This window comes from Eurosta solidaginis, chromosome 5 (assembly GCF_040869045.1).
Source record: "Eurosta solidaginis isolate ZX-2024a chromosome 5, ASM4086904v1, whole genome shotgun sequence".
NCBI lineage: Eukaryota > Metazoa > Arthropoda > Insecta > Diptera > Tephritidae > Eurosta > Eurosta solidaginis.
The window spans coordinates 170419099-170434971 of record NC_090323.1 but is presented as its reverse complement, the minus strand read 5'-3'; the positions used below and the strand labels follow the sequence as shown (position 1 = coordinate 170434971).

General features: G+C 36.1%; 1 protein-coding gene and 1 non-coding gene across 2 annotated transcripts in view; one reads left to right on the top strand and one right to left on the bottom strand.

The window, feature by feature from the left end:
• The window catches only part of Baldspot (elongation of very long chain fatty acids protein baldspot), a 164419-nt gene that overhangs the window by 38285 nt on the left and 110261 nt on the right, over window positions 1-15873 (top strand). The window lies entirely within an intron of this gene.
• On the bottom strand, window positions 15585-15778 carry LOC137234071 (U12 minor spliceosomal RNA). Its single transcript, XR_010947674.1, has one exon. It is a non-coding gene; the product is annotated as a U12 minor spliceosomal RNA (small nuclear RNA).

Here is a 15873-nt window from a genome sequence, read left to right as displayed (position 1 = left end):
TTGTACAAAAAGCGTATGGTTTATTCATTGACAGATGTTTTCGCCTTCATCCTGAGACTTCATTAATATTGCCTCTAGATTGTTTTGTGTGTTAATGTTACGTACCGTTGATACCTATATTTACATAGTTCGTCTGATGTCAAATTTATTTTGGAGTTGGTTTCACTCCTTTTTAACAGCCTCTAATCGGCAGTGATTTGGCAACATATATATAATACTTCTATATCAATACTTTCTTATGTTCCTAATGTGCAAATTTTCTGTCAATCATTATTTGCTGAAACTGTGCAAATGTATGTTCTGCGCATGCGCGGGCTTTGTTAGTGTTAGTGAATTATAGTAGGGTGTGTAAAAAAAAGCATTAAAGGGTAACAACGGGTCACTATCCCCTTTACCCAACTTCTACATACTAATTGTTATAAAATCTCAGTTTAGTCGATTAAACAATGAAAAGGCCAACAAATACAATACAAGGTTTGATGTATTTATTATTTAAACATGGGCTGCAGCCATACAAAGTACATTATTTACATAACTAGCAAAAAAAAAAAAAAAACAAGGCGAAGAATTCATATTTTTAAAATGAAAAAAATTCAAATATACATGTATGAAAATATACATATACATACATCCCAACAAGCATTTCTTAAAAGGTTTTGAGTTTTTCAATGATGTAAATTTTTGATGAGGTAAACAAAATATGAGTCCAGTACTCACTGGCTGCGAATATCCAAATAAAAGCTTATTACTTCCTTGCACAGCTGCGGCCGGTGATTATTAAAGATGTCATTGCTAAATGAATTTTCTATGGCTATGTGATCGTCCATGATACTATTGGAGAATGCATCACTTGTATTTTCAAAAATTTTATATATTAAACTTAATTTTGTATTTCCAATTGGGCATGCCTTGAGAACTTGTTTTAAAGCTTTCTCTGACACTATACAAATATTACATACGTCCACAGATGGTGCGACAAACGTACCTTTATTTTTGTGCACTGAAAGTAAAGGCATTTCTTCACCTATCAATTGCCCTTGATATGTGGAACATTTTATTTTCTTTTGTACCTTCATTTTCCTTTTTTGAACGAAATAGCCTAATGTACAATATTGATAGAATCAAGACGGCTTGTTGAAATATATATATATTTAAGCGCCTTTTTTACAAAAATTTAACGATAGCCTTGAGATTTTGTCTCCTTCTCTCGTTGTATACATATCTGTATTGTAGGCTGCACAGTTCAGTAGTAGTCATAAAGGAGTATTACATATATGTTTGGCACGCACTTTGTAGGAAAAATTAAAAGAAGCACGACGCGAATTGGAAGAGAAGCTCGGCCTAAAATTCCTCGGAGGTTATCGAGCATTACATAAAAAAATTCAAATAATAAATATAAAAAATGTATTTGTTAAAACTTTCTTTAAGTTTTTACCTATAAATAAATTAAATCTCAATATTTATGTTTTTTTTTTTTCAAAGTAACTATCACAGGTATAATAAAAAAGTGCAAAAAAAAATTGATATCTCGAAATTTTTTGATATCCCAAAATAGCCGGCTAGTGAGATTATGATCTCATAGAAGACTTAAAGGGACAAAGATGATCCCTTAGCAGTCTTTCAATCTCATTTTTATAACGTAATTTTGCGTTAGCGGTATAGCTTCTTGAAATACAAAATGGAATGGAAACATTTCCACATTCAAAAGCAATGTTTTGAATTTGTTTTCATTTGTCTAAATAATTAGTACTGTCGCTAACAAATTTAATTGACATTTAAAAAAAAATACGTTGTATCTACACATCTACCTGGCTGTCTCCTAAAAAATTAACCACATTTTCTTGGAATACCATATTTTTACCTCGAGTGAAAGCGAAAATATGCCCAGTTGTGGATGTTCCTTAACTTTGACTTCACCACATTTGCTGGCTACAAACGCCACTGTAAATAGCAATATTGCTTGTAATGGTGGAAATATTTCTTAATAGTGTGGCTTTCACATAACTTTTAAATATGGAAGATCTGGCAGACCTAGTTTTGTCTCGCTGCACAAGTTTCTACCTCTAAGGGTACGCTTATACAGCCACCGGGGGTTATTGCACTCTGTTTCTCATTGGGTATTAACAGCGATTGTAAAGCCTATCATATACTATGGAGTCCTTGTTTGGTGCTCAACTACAAAAAAAGAGCACAGCTCAAACAATTTGAGAGGGTATAAACGCTATCAATGTTAAGCATTACGGGAGCCCTGAATACAACCCCTACGGCTGCACTGTATACCATTCTGCACATTCCACCTGCAGCAGGCCTTTGTGGCAAAGAACGCTAACAACTGCAACGAAGCTCAGTGCCTCGGGCCGTAATAGTAAAGCGCCATCAATCACAGAACAAACAGACTAGCTGATTCTGTATCCGCGCTTCTGTATCTTCGCTTAGATCCACAATAGAGGTGGATATTTGACGTAAGGGTGCACAAATGGCAGACGGGGCGGTATACGTGTACACCGATGTCTCCAAAGTAGCGGAAGGAGTAGGGTCTGCGGTATACTGCGCTGATCTGGAAATAAACAGATCCTACAAACCGGCAGATCACTGTAGTGTTTTTCAGGCGGAAGTAGTAGCCGTAAACAAAGCTGTAGAACCACTGGAAGAAAATACTTTGAACTGTAGGCGAGTCAAATTTTATATTGACAGCCAAGCAGCAATTAAGGCAATAATCTCGCATAGCACAGCATCTAAAAGTGTGTTAGAGTATAAGCAATCCCTGGAAAGAATCGGGACAGGGGAAAGCATATATCTATATTGGGTCCCAGGGCATATGGGAATAGATGGGAATAAAAAAGCGGATGATCTGGCTAAAAAGAGCGCATCCATCGAAGCTTGCTCCGTAGACGTCCCAAGCGGGAAACACGTGGACCCAAGAGCTGGCCTGCAAAGTGTCATAGATCATATGCCCTGATTTTTGATAGGATTTTTAAGTTTCATCGTTAAACAAACTTGTGGTAACACCACGGACTCATTCAGTCTATGTGAGGTATCTCATTGACCGCGTAGTTCAATTTACCTTACCTCACCAAACACTCTTATAGTCATATAAACACATTAGCTTAAAACTTGACATAATTTCAATTAAGACAAATTATTATTGTGAATCAAAAATTTTAGGTTGTATTTGCATTGAAAAAAAAAATAAATAAAAGAAATCGCGAAAAGCGCTTTAATAGAGCACAAAAAATTACTAAAACAGCAAATCAACAAATGTGAGTTCAAGGCTTGAAAATTTGAATTTTGTTATTTGTTTACGTTTTATTTTTGGCTAATTCCATACTAAATAAATTAAATATTACATAATTACAACGCTTAAAGCTGTCGCTCAGCTGGTTTCAGATACTCTATTTGGCGTGTCAAATCCAATTGAATCAAAGAATCAACAGTTATTTCGTACAGTTGTGGGCAAAAAAATAAGAAAAGAAAATGTGCGTTTTGGATTATATAGCCCTGAGTCCGTCTTGTGTTATATAACTCGTGGTCAAGTGCCATTTTTTAAATCACAATATTTGAAAAATGCTAAATCGGCTAAATGAAACATGTGAACTAGGGATACACCTTTTATTAATAATCTGCCTTAACACCAGTATGAATGCAGGTGTACCCGGGATCCGAAATTCTAGCTGATGAAGAAGTGAAATTCATAAACTGCTAAAATTTCGATATCGCCGTACGTAGTACACAGTAGCTTAATGTGGAAATGTGCCAAGTCACTTTTTTTCAAAAATTTTATTTTAATGCAGTTTTAAAACTGAATTCAAAATACATGGATCACAAAAAAAAATATTTTAATTTTTCACTTTTACGTGCTGTGGGCAATGATGTATAAATGTGCTAAGTCGTCAGCTGTTAAAAAGAATGTGCTAAGTCAACCTGTGCGCGCATTTTATTTATTTATTTAATTCATTCAGTCTAAAAGTACATGCTTTGTTGTTGTTGTTGTTGTTGTTGTATTAGCGATAAAGACACTCCCCGAAGGCTTAGGGGAGTGTTACCGATGTTGATGGTCCTTTGCTGGATATAGATCTGGTACGTTCCGGTAACAAAGCACTATTAATTTACTAGCCCTACCATCTCGGGAACGATTTATATGACCACATTAAACCTTCTAGGCCATCCCGCCCTCCCCACCCCCTAAGTTCCGAAATTGTGCTAAGTCATAAAATAGTGTCTGGGTTAGCATACATTATTTCTATTTATCTTTTTCAAAGCTTCTACACTCAAAAGTATTGCAACTAAGCTATCCTCATTCACAGTTTTGAAAAAAAGGTTATTTCAAAAATTATTCATTTTTTTTTTCGTCTCCTGTAAAATTCGTAAAAAGTGACTTAGCACATTATCACATTAAGCTTACGATATGTTTATTCTTTAGAACTTTAATTTTGTTTATGAAATTATGTACTTGAGATGGAAGCTGCTATTAAATATAACCCCAAAAATTTCTGGTATATTGTTAAATCTTAGGAGACTGTTTTTCTGGATGATAAACTGGCAACTGGGACTCTTCCATCATCATCATCATCATCCTCCTCAACTCCTATTGGAGCATAGGGCCTCGACCACCGACTTAAATCTTATTCTGTTAGGTGCAGTTCTTGTGATGTCATTCCACGTATATCCTGCGTCTTCGAGTTCTTTATCCACAGTTCTGCGCCAAGTTTTCGCAGGTGCACCAGGTCGTCGGCTTCCTTGTGGATTCCATCGCAATGCTTGTCTGGCTATATTTACTGGAGGTCTTCTGAGAGTGTGACCAATCCACGACCATTTACGCTTGGTTATTTCTGTGGTAGCCTTAGGTTGATTTGTTCTAGACCATAAGTCGTCATTTGAAATTCTTTCCGGCCATCGAATTTTCAGGATTCGGCGCAGACATTTATTAATAAAAACTTGTAGACGTTTCTGAATTGAAGTTGAGCTTTTCCACGTCTCGCAAGCATAAAACAGTACTGATTTAACATTCGAATTAAACAGTCGAAGCTTCGTTTTTAAAGATATTTGGCTGGACCTCCACACGTTTGCCAGTTGCCCAAAAACCATTCTTGCTTTGTTTATGCGAGACTGAACGTCCTCATCTGCACCGCTCTTATTTGAGACAATACTACCAAGATAAACAACGGACTCTACACCTTCGATTTCATTTTCGTCAACCGTAAGCGTCAATGGCCTTGATGAAATACTATAGCCGCATCTTATGACTTTGGTTTTCGCTGTATTGATGCTTAGTCCGGCCTCCTTTGCATGTGTGTTGACACTGACAATTGACTCTTCCATAGCCATTGCTAATTTGTTTTTAGAGTTGTTGCAATCCAACTTCACATATGATGAAGTAGTTTCCCCAAACTATAATAGTCATTCTAGTAATCAAGCAATCCTAAATTTTGGTGATCTACGACTTACCTGATATTACATTATTACGGATATATATAAATGGAGGGGAAAGCTCTACTCAGATTGATCGGTACGGATTTAGCCTCGTCTTAACCAATCTCTTAGTTTCGAAGTCTTTGTGAATGCCAATTTGTTGCTGCGAAAGTTAGCTTGACTTGGATTTCAACCCACGTTTCTCAATGGGTTGTGTTCCTACTACATGAATAGATGCTGCATGGTATCGATCAAGGGTGTATTCTCTAAGCTTTTCTTGGTACCCTTCGTTTCATTTTGTTTATTTATTTATGATATAGATCTAGAAGATACAAGTAGCATAGGTAAATCTAAGAGGTGGGAGATAATTTATTAAATAGTTCCTGATTTCTAAAAGGGCTTTTCAGTTTGGTATTTGAGCAAACTTCTGGTAACTATGGACTAATTTAGTCTATGTGAGGTTCTTACGGAACAGCCAGTGCACCCTGACCTATTAATACTATTGGCAATTGTTTCAACTCGTCGGAGTTCCTACTCTATGCTGATAACCTAAAATTCTATTCTACTATTAAAACCTTTGAAGATGCGCAGCGTCTACAAGAAGGCATACAGAGATAGATTAACTCTCGGGTGCCGTGACTCGCATCTATTTTTAAATCTTAACAATGCTAACATATTACATTTGCTAAAACTCCCAATGTCTTACCTAGGAATTACAGTGTCATAGTTGCTCCTCTTCCATCCCTGCTTGGGATAAATGGCCTAGGTGTCATCTTCAACTCCTCGTTCTCCTTCGTTAACCATATTAATTACATTATCTCCAGCGTGTATGTCTCTATAGGCATAAGGGGTAACAGCATCAATTTTTCAGATCCGTATACCCAAACGTTATACATTACCCCATTACAATCGTTAGTAATTAGAAGGACAACGCATTATTTGTCTCTAAGTTGGAGTTGTTGACGGTGACATTGACCGCCCCTCCTTGCTGTACTTTATTGATTTTCTTATACCAGCATGCTTCCACATATGTGACCCGGCCTATGAAAATTGCGTGCTCTGAGCGAGATCAACGAGATCTCTAATTCAATTATGCTTGGTTGTTCTGTTTCAAAATCTATTTTCCCTTACTTAACTCTGTTTTGTGGTATACTTAAAGAATTTGTTTTAGTCCGTAAGAGCTGCTATTGTTTTTGATTTTCAAGATCTATCTACATATATAAATACGCCACATACAATTTTTTCAACTCCCGTTTTGCACCATTCGGCCGATTTGGATGAAATGTACACCAATTTTTAGGAAATAGAGCCATCAGTACATAGGGTGTAATTTTGGTATGAAGGGGACGTGGCATCTGATACTACATAGATATATAGCAATAAATGAAAAATTAAATGTCTCTGAGGGTGGTATTACCAGCGCAGTTATACTTAGCAGACAGATGCGCAACATTGAGGAGGAATTGGAAAAGGTAGTGTGGCACCTCGCATACAAATTTGATTTCCATATCGTATATCTCCGGAACCAATTAGCTCATATTACTGGAAATTAGCTTAGCTGTTAATATTATAATTTCAAACTTTTAACGAAAATTGGGATAGATTGAAAAAAGGGGTGTGGCACCTACCATACAATGTAAAATTCCCAGATGTGTATGTATATCCGTAAACACGCTATCTGCATTTGTTTTTGCTAGATATAGCTAAAATGGAAATATGACTTTTTGATGCATTTTGATAGAGCATCGACAAGGCAACACAATAACCTAAAATATTAACAACACGCAAAGTAAAAACTTTGTCTGGCGAGTTTATTTCATATGCCATGTAAAATACAAAAAACGCCTGGTTAGTATTTGAATTGGAAACACTCCATATTAACACCTTGTTGTCCTGAGAAGTAGAAATTATGCGTCAGGAGCTGTGGCACATCCCAAACAAAGACAAATTTGAATGTCCCATGTCAAGAAATCTCTATAAAACCTTTAATTTTGATATCCATTATCATATATATTAGATTTGTCGAATTTACGATCGCGGGCAATACTTCTAAATGAATAAATTGCCCTACAAAGGTTATTGCTGGCTGCCGATATAGCTGTTTACAATAAAACATAGTTGGAGTGAGCTCGAAAAATTTCTTAAATGGATGAATGGTTAAAAACGCAGGCTGAAATTTTTATCCATGTAAGCTCTAACACATGAGCGCAACAGCATATTAGCTTGTAGGCGTTTATCGTTTGGACGTAAATGCGTGGTAGCGTAACGGCGCAACGTGAAAAAACATATACGCGTACTAGCGTACATGCGTGTTAGAGGAAAAGCGTATTAATGTACTCCAACTATGACTCTTACTTCTACCGCGTTATTTACTACTTGTGACGCCCAAAGAAATTACCGTGTTTCTTTTTCATGCTATATCTTAAAAGCTATTGATCGGACGGCAGTAACCCAGGCAATCTTTTTGTAGCAAAGGCTTTTAAAACTGCAAAATCGAGTTTGACTCAAAAAATGATTTCTTCTCCGTATTTCGTATAAAAAGTCGTATTTTTGAAAGCGTCAATTCTATAAAGATTAGAATAACAAGTAAGGAAGGCTAAGTTCGGGTGTAACCGAACATTACATACTCAGTTGAGAGCTATGGAGACGAAATAAGAAAAATCACCATGTAGGAAAATGAACCTAGGGTAACCTTGGAATGTGGCTATATGACATGTGTATCAAATGAAAGGTATTAAAGAGTATTTTATGAGGGAGTGGGCCATGGTTCTATGGATGGGCGCCATTTAGGGATATCGCAATAAAGGTGGACCAGGGCTGACTCTAGAATTTGTTTGTACGATATGGGTATCGAATGAAAAGTGTTACTCAGCATTTTAAGAGGGAGTGGGCTTTAGGTCTATCGGTGGACGCCTTTTCGAGATATCGCCATTAAGGTGGGCCAGGGGTGACTCTAGAATGTGTTTGTACGATATGGGTATCAAATGAAAGGTGGTAATGAGTATTTTAAAAGGGAATGGGCTTTAGTTCTATAGGTGAACGCCTTTTCGAGAAATCGCCATAAAGGTGGACCAGGGGTGACTCTAGAATATGTTTGTACGATATGGGTATCAAACGAAAGGTGTTAATGAGTATTTTAAAAGGGAGTGATCTTTAGTTCCATAGGTGGACGCCGTTTCGAGATATCGCCATAAAGGTGGACCAGGGGTGACTCTAGAATGTGTTTGTACGATATGGGAATCAAATGAAAGGTGTTACTGAGCATTTTAAGAGGGAGTGGGCATTAGGTCTATAGGTGGACGCCTTTTCGAAATATCGCCATTAGGGTGGGCCAGGGGTGACTCTAGAAAGTGTTTGTACGATATGGATATCAAATGAAAGGTGGTAATGAGTATTTTAAAAGGAAGTAATCCTTAGTTCTATAGGTGGACGCCTTTTCTAGATATCGCCATAAAGGTGGACCAAGGGTGACTCTAGAATGTTTGTACGATATGGGTATCAAACGAAAGGTGTTACTGAGCATTTTAAGAGGGAGTGGTCATTAGGTCTATAGGTGGACGCCTTTTCGAGATATCGCCATTAGGGTGGGCCAGGGGTGACTCTAGAATGTGCTTGTACGATATGGATATCAAATTAAAGGTATTAATGAGGGTTTTAAAAGCGAGTGACCCTTAGATGTATATGTGAGGGCGTTTTCGCGATATCGACCATAATGTGGACCAGGGTGATCCAGAAAATCATCTGTCGGGTACTGCTAATTTATTTATATATGCAATACCAGGAACAGTATTCCTGCCAAGATTCCAAGGGCTGTTGATTTCGCCTTGTAGAACTTTTTCATTTTCTTCTACTTAATATGGTAGGTGTCACACCCATTTTACAAAGTTTTTTCTAAAGTTATATTTTGCGTCAATAAACCAATCAAATTACCATGTTTCATACCTTTTTTCGTATTTGGTATAGAATTATGGCATTTTTTTCATTTTTCGTAATTTTCGATATCGATAAAGTGGGCGTAGTTATAGTCGGATTTCGGCCATTTTTTATACCAAGATAAAGTGAGTTCAGATAAGTACGTGGACTAAGTTTAGTAAAGATAATCGGTTTTTGCTCAAGTTATCGTGTTAACGGCCGAGCGGAAGGACAGACGGTGGACTGTGTATAAAAACTGGGCGGGGCTTCCACCGATTTCGCCCATTTTCACAGAAAACAGTTACCGTCATAGAATCTATGCCCCTACCAAATTTAAGAAGGATTGGTAAATTTTTGTTCGACTTATGGCATTAAAAGTATTCTAGACAAACTAAATGAAAATGGGCGGAGCCACGCCCATTTTGAAATTTTCTTTTATTTTTGTATTTTGTTGCATCATATCATTACTGGAGTTGAATTTTGACTTAATTTACTTATATACAGTAAATATATTAAATTTTTTTTTTAATTTTACTTTTAAAAAATTTTTTTTTAAAAAGTGGGCGTATTCTTCATCCGATTTTGCTAAGTTTTATTTGGCACATATATAGTAATAGTGGTAACGTTCCAGCCAAATTTCATCATGATATCTTCAACGACTGCCAAATTACAGCTTGGAAAACTTTTAAATTACCTTCTTGTAAAAGTGGGCGGTGCCACGCCCATTGTCCAAAATCTTACTAATTTTCTATTCTGCGTCATAACGACAACCCATCTACCAAGTTTCATCGCTTTATCTGCCTTTGGCAATGAATTATCGCATTTTTTTGGTTTTTCGAAATTTTCGATATCGAAAAAGTGGGCGTGGTTATAGTCCGATATCGTTCATTTTAAATAGCGATCTGAGATGAGTGCCCAGGAATCTACATACCAAATTTCATCAAGATACCTCAAAATTTACTCAAGTTATCGTGTTAACGGACAGACGGACGGACGGACATGGCTCAATCAAATTTTTTTTCGATACTGATGATTCTGATATATAGAAGTCTATATCTATCTCGATTCCTTTATACCTGTACAACCAACCGTTATCCAATCAAAGTTAATATATTCTGTTAGCTCTGCTCAACTGAGTATAAAAAGAAAAATCTCCTAAATATTAAACACCCTAATACGCATATTTACGACTCAGGTGCATGCAATAAATTCATATAATTACAAAAATAATAAAAATAGTATGTTTATAGCTACTCAGTTAAACAACCAATTGTACTTTAATCTTTATTGTAAGAAAATTTTATTAACATCGTATTTATAATAATCTAAAATACGGTCATAAGTGTGCATATATTGTCCCTGAAACATCTCTACCATGAAAGACATGTGTAATAGAAATACATCTGCATCGAATGCCCCATCAGCATAATTTTCACTTTCGTGCTGTGAGGTTCAAGAGTTGCATCACTCGGGATTGATTTAAGTACACGTAGATAGAAACAAATGGTGGCTTATTGCAATACACACCACTGTATGTAATGTATATGTATACATATATGTATATGTACTATTTACTGCAAATGTCATTGCAAAGTTCTCGTAATTGTTAATTTTATTTCGCGTGCCCAAAACCGATCTATGGTTACTCACAAACGAAAAACTTAATATAATCGTAAAAATAAAATAATGCTAACAAAGCGTAACAAAACGGTCAACAATTATTGCAATTATCTACCAACCTGCCAATTGGCTCAAGCTTTCATTACTCATACTTAGCATATGCTTGAATTGGCAACTAAGCCTTGGTTGTACTTTCCTTAGCACATGCGATCTGCATTGTACTTTATTTTCCCAAAAATTTTAAGAAAAACGAAAATAACCCTATTTGCACTCAAATAAATGCCAAAATATTAATTATACTATCAAATTAAACTTTAAAAGCGTAAATGGCATCCAAAAATGCCAACGCCACTTAGAGCTTACGTAGAAAATCAAAAATCAACAGACACCAAAGTCAAGTTAAGTTTTTCTAAGTTTTGGGTAATTAGTTACATGCAAAGTTCATTAAACAGAAACGTAAGTGACAGTTCTCAGGTCAAGTCAAGTATATGCTTAATGTGAGTAACGAGCGCTTAAGTATGAGTAACGTGCGCTTTACTAACCAAATAACGGTTTGAGAGTTCTCATTACTGCTCGCTCCACTCACGAACTCGTTCAGCAATCAGCAAGGCCAGGTGTTGTTATCCCAACAGCTGATTGCTCAAGGCGAATCCATACCAGGTGGTGGCAAAGCGAATTCCACCAATTCGCCGTGTAGAAGAATTTTAAGTCAAAAGAAAATTTTCATTGATTTCGATTAACTGACATATTGTAGTACCAGGCGTTGTATGGAAAATAATCAAGAAGAAGCAATCAGCTGTTGGGATAACAACACCTGGTACTGAATTCGAATTGTGATTGCTTCTTCTTGATTATTTTCCATACAGCGCCTTGTACTTTAATATGTCAATTAATCGAAATCAATTAAAATTTTCTTTTGACTTAACATTCTTCTGCACGGCGAATTGGTTGAATTCACTTTGCCACCACCTGGTATGCATTCGTCTTGGCATAGAGCTATGGTGCCAAATGGTGTGGAATAAAAACATAAAGAATACCAATATGTACCAAATGGTGTATAAAGCAATAGCAACAAAGAAAGGAATATTTAAAGATCAATTGCAAATCATGCGGCGGGGTATTTATGTGGATGGGTAGATAGAGGCATTTACACTGCCATTTTGAGTTCGAGTTCAATACTCAACTCCCGAGAAGCTAGGTGATGAAGGATTGAAATTCAGAAACATGTTCTAGTAACCATCACCGTTTGTAAATTTTGTAATTTATTTCTAATATCAATGACAATAAGAAGTTTCTCATGGCAGAAATACACTCGGCGAAACGATTTCGGCGGCGACCCCTTTTAGAATAGGGTTGTTCCCATACGAGTCAATGCTCGAGAGCTTTGCTTAAGTACCGTCTATTTTTCGTGGTTGATTACCTATTACAGCAGGAAATTTTAAAGTATTAATTACAAGGGCACAGTATCGAGTTATCGATTACTCATGTCGAATAAGGCTTCTCGTAGTTTTGTAAACTTTTCTCTGACAATTCCCGCTAAATATTACTTTAAGATTTGCTACATTTGACAATTTTGAGTTCCCATATAAGTATGCCTCAAAAAGTACTCGTTGGCAAGAGTTGTTTTACGTTCGATTTCTATCCGCCAAAAGTGACGTGGCTGCTAAAGCGCCAACGCGCCCATTTTTTTTCTGATGACAGCAAGTACTTCCAGTCCAGAGACCGCTGTGCTTCTAACATGCCAACCTAATATAAACGAACACAAGTCATTTTCTGTCAAAAATGTCTCATGCACATACAACTTGTATTAGAGCAATTGAATTTGCTGCGTGAAAACCTAACTCGATTTCCAATTTTTGTTCTGCGTGACATTTAGATTTGACGTTTGCACACATGCTTTACCTTGTCGCAACGCATGCTTATTTGGGTTGGGCACAAAACGCCGGTTGTTTGCGTGCGCTAAAAAAACGCAGTGCGGTTTTATTAGGTTGGCATGTAAATGGGCAGCGCAGTGTGTCAAAAGTGCACTAATGATGAAGGCTTAGCTACCTTCGAAATGGATCTATCTGCGCAGCTATGGCAAGTGTCTGAAAAATAGTTCTATCTTCTTTTCCAAAATAAAAAATAATTGTTTAATTATAGAAAAATTAAAAAAAAAACAAGTAAGGACGGGACTTTCTTCGGCTGTGACGAAGACTTCATACCTTTCATGAATGGGGCTGAAAAATAATATTTCATAATCTCCAAATAATGCGCTGTATAAGATAAGAAATATATAGTAAACAGATAGATGTACATACCTAAACGATTTCAAGATAAATATAAAAAAATGGCAAAAAACCCCTTATCTGAATTATCGGTTGTATGGGATATATATTATATATAGCTCCTATCGAAATGATTTTTACAGGAAATCTTCTATGATATATTGGAATATATATCACCAAGTTTCACGTTTTTATATTGGAAACTAAGGGAGAAATGGCCGAAAATCTTTCTATCTGAACGATCGGTTGTATAGCATAGGTATATACTATATACATATAGCTCCGATCAAAGTGATTTTTTCAGGAAATCTTCTATGATATATTAGAATAAATATCACCAAGTTTCACGTTTATACTTTCTAAATTAAGGGAGAAATGACCAAAAATCTTTCTATCTGAACGATCGGTTGTATGTGATATAACTATATATAGCTCCGATCAAAGTGATTTTTTCAGCATACCTTCTATGATATATTAGAATATATAGACTAGTTTGCGTTCAAACAGACAGACGGACGGACGGACAGATGGACATGGCTATATCAACTCAGTTCGTCGCCCTGATCAATTCGGTATACTTAATGGTGAGTCTATCTTCTATATTTCTCAACGTTACAAACATCCGACCAAAGTTAATATACCATTTCATGTTCATGAAAGGTATAAAAAAACAATAATTACTAGGGCGGGTCGAATTGTATGGGGAAAAAAGGGGGAAAAAGGTGCACATCCAGTTTCTGAATCTATGGGTCATACTGGGTAATATTGTCCATGGGACCATTGGTCGAAATGAATTTCAAGCCTCCCCAATTTTGTTAGAAAATTGTATATCCCAATCCGAATAGCGGTTCACACAAATAAAATACATGAAAATAAATGTCAAATTCGGATTCGGATTGAGATATAAAATTTTCTAACAAAATTAGTGAGGCTCGAAATTCTTTTCAGATCTATGGTCCCATGGACAATATTACTCAGTATGACCCATAGATTCAGAAACTGTATGTGCCTTTTCAACAATAAATTTGACCCACCCTAATATTTACCATAAAAATTATTGTTATAGGCCTGAAGCAAGAAGCCTTTATCAATAGGCCTATAAAACAAAAGGCAGCTACAGCATTAGCTTAAAGTTTGCCTGAAGCATCGTTTAGTTTGACCTAGCTCTGAGCGAGCTGTGCTGCTCATAGTTTTTGGCTAAACCTTATATGTAAACTTTGCAGGGAACTTAAATTCCGACAATGCATCATATAAGAAACTTGTTTTCACGCTATCTGAAACCGCTTTGAAGTCGACAAAAAGGTGATGAGTGTCGATTATCGTAAAGGATCTGGCAAAGTTGACATAATCATAACTATATTTTTACTTATCCATATCCAGTTATTGGAGCCTTAACCTAAAATATGTGACAATTTCACAAGAAAAAATAAAATGAAAAAAACTACGAACAAATTCCACAAATAATATAAGTCACTTCGTCAAAACGTATCCAAAACCAATAATGAAATATCCACAAAGTTGATACTCCACCAACGCAAATATTTATAGGTTATGGATATGGCGAAAAACCAATTGGTTGGGTATGGCGTTAAGCTATGGTACCATTGACCAATTACCATAAGCTTGGTTGGATCAGCTGTTTTATTTATTTAACTTCGGCGGGCTCTTGACGTGAGTCCAGTGCACGGACTTTACCACTTTATTGGTAGATCTACCAAATTTTTAGTCTATTTTCATTTTCTACCACGTCAACCCAAAGATCTACCAACATTTCAATATATTTGCATTGAAACCAAATACTGCGATCATTAGGTAAACGTATTTAATTGCAAAGCACACCCAAATAACATTAAGAGGTGACACTAACCAAACTAACAAATTTCGAAAAATTTGGCCACAAATTCAGCCAAGAAATAAATTTGTTTATGAAATAAATGAGCACGCAAATATTTTCCTGCGCTATTTTCATCAGTTGTTTGTAAATAATTTTGAACGAAAATAAAAAAGTTTTAAGTAAACGATAACATACCGAAGTCGGTTATTTTGTGGTGGTGTTATTGGTATATTGTTGTTGTAATTTAACGTTTCGGTAAATTTTCGTCAGTATTTCAAGCTCGAAATACTGGGAAAAAGCAAGTATCATATTTTTTCGTTTACGTCTTTTTTACAAGTGTTATTTCCGTGAAATGGCTTTATTTGTTTTACAATAAGTTATGAATTGTTTTGTACAAATATAAACTGTAGCTATTGTTTTCTTGGATACAATTTTTAAAAGTCCGTGCACTGCGTGAGTCTTCTGGATCTGGTCGAAAAAGGAAGCTCACTATATAAAGTTGCATTAGTTTGTTGACCTTGGGACTTGATTAATTTAATTATCAGGCAGATCGCTTCACCCAAACTCTACGACTCGAAAAGTAGTGAGCGCATGAGTTCAAAGGGACGACCTGTACCTTTACAAAAATTTGCGCTTCATAAAGTGGCAGCAAATACCACCACTTTATTGCCTTGAAGCACATCAACCAAAGCGTTAGCAAGGTTGGTGGGTTTTCCTTACATTTAGTTTTAGGCACAAAGTAATTGCCAACAAGAATGTAATATTTAGGTATAGAGGTTTATGAACATGTTGAGAATCATAATAGCCAAGCTGTTCGTTTATATAGTTGTG